Genomic DNA, 2362 nt, shown 5'->3' with positions numbered 1-2362 from the left:
ATTTTTATTTATATAAATTATACACATTGAAATGAGTACAGATATCCCAGTGGAACGGTCCCTCCCCACTCATGTACCCCCCTTTCAGCAGCTTCCTGGGCCAATATGTGACCTTTGCCGTCATTAGACTCAGTCCACTCCTTTGTAATACCAGGTGGCAAAGAAAGGGACAAATTGCTTGTTTATATGTATTTAGAATTAGATTTTAGATATAATTCCTGTATATATTGTAAATAAAAATTTAGGAGATAAGAGGAAAAATTATATAATACAAATAGATGAATGTAAGGAGGCAAATTAATCTAATTTTAGTTGATAAGGCTCTTTTTATTCTTATTGTAAATATTATGAGATTATGTTGCAAACAAATTATAAAAGATGTAAGGATAGGAAGTGATATGATTGATAACATTTATTTTATACATAATAATTGACTGCCAGGATTTATAAAATAGTTCACAAAAAATATATAATTTAAATATTTTGTATAACAATATTGAACTTTACTATTGCAATTTGATTGTATTCGTACTATTTCAAGGAAAAATTAAACCCTTTATTTACTTCTAAATTTATGAAATAATAGAGTTTTAAAGGAGAATAGTAAAACAAACAAAAAATTGGGATCAGACGAAAAAGTGAAACGTTCCTCTTCTCCTATGCGCATGCGCTTCCTTGATGATCTGCTCCTCTCCATTCATATAATAAATACCAAGGCGCAAATTAACGATTTAGAGCAAAATTGATGTTTTAATTTTATTTTCTTTCTTATTCATCAAAATCAGCATGGTGCATGTGGTACGTACAAAGGTAGAAATAGAATTAGCCCAAAATTTTTCATATTTCTCAGAAAGGAGGGAAATCTAGAATATTGAACACATTCGTATAGGGATTCGGTCGGGGTCTTATGGAATCAAAACGTTTTTTGAAGTGAAACTTCTTTAGACGAACTAGATGAAATACTGAAATGTTTCCTATTCTCCTACGCTCATGTGGCTTCTTGGTGGCCCACTCCTATCTCAGTGGTCCATCCGTGTAATAAATAACCAACCTGAAATCTAAGTGGTACGTAGGAACAGAATTAGCCGAAAATTTTGAGTTATTTTCAGAAAGGAGGGAAATCTTAATTATTGAACTCAAACATTCAAATTATAGAGCGTCAGGACAATTTTTTCAAGTTTACTCAAAATTATTCCCATCCCTAAATAAATAATTGAATTGATGTTTTATAAATATTATTAGAAAACCGAAATAATTTATTTTGTATGATTTATTGGATTCCATTAATCAAATAGTTATTTGACTTAGCCGACTGAACTTTGTATGAATGTTTAAATAATAATCAATATTGAGGGTCTTAAACAATAATAGGAACTACTAAAGGGTTGATCACCTGTATAGAGCCGGAATCATATTGACAATCTCTATACAACTAATGACCCATGAACACCCGAACATATAACTCAAGTACGATAATATTGTTGTATTGCTTAGTCTCATAATGGATTTTAATTGGAATTGAATTCATAGGAAATAATTAATCCTATTCTTGACAAACAGTAAATCTAAAAATAAACTATTGTTCTTGATTTTGGTTGAAATAAATTGTACTGGTAAAACATTTAGTATAGGTTCATATATATAAGTATTGACAAAAAAAAGAGCCAATACTAATTAATTTTTTTGGCTTTTGGACTAGATTTGTTTTATGGCATATTAAATGTTATATCATTTAAACTAGAGTTTGTTATAACAAAAGGATTCAGAAGATAAATTTTTGGTCATACATCGTTACTCAAGATATTTAGATTTGGAAATTCAAAAATCCTTTGATAAAGACCAGGCGTGTGAACAGGGTCAAGACAAATTTTATTATAATCGAATTACTGACTAAGAAATGGATCCTGAGATAGATATTTCCCGAAAAAAATTCACTAATTACAGATTTTTCCGTACACGTTTCATGAAATGTTTCTTGAAAAACTATCTCGGGGACTATTAAGGCTCATATTTTAGCAAATTTACTCTCCTTTAAAATGATGCTCTCTTATATTTTCTATTGCTGTAGGTAGTTGTAGAGATATAGAGCTCCGAATGAGAAATTATTTTTTTAAACTTTTTGAAACATTTTTTACTCCCCCTAACTATACTTGGCGGACATATCAATATTGAATAGTAATTATACATAGTTTTCATTAATTATTATTATTATTATTGGCGCGACAGGCCATAGAGGTCCAACGCCTCGCGCGATGTACGTAGGAAATACAACACGCGTCTCATGAGGAGGTTTTCATAGGGTGTGAGGTTCATTGTGAGTGCCACTCATTGGCTTACGGGCTTCACAAATGCCTGGGGGGGA

This window comes from Halyomorpha halys, unplaced genomic scaffold, assembly GCF_000696795.3.
Source record: "Halyomorpha halys isolate HHAL.00 unplaced genomic scaffold, Hhal_1.1 Scaffold4.1, whole genome shotgun sequence".
In the NCBI taxonomy this organism is placed as follows: Eukaryota; Metazoa; Arthropoda; class Insecta; order Hemiptera; family Pentatomidae; genus Halyomorpha; species Halyomorpha halys.
The sequence above is the reverse complement of the archived record's forward strand: the minus strand, read 5'-3'. Positions refer to the sequence as shown.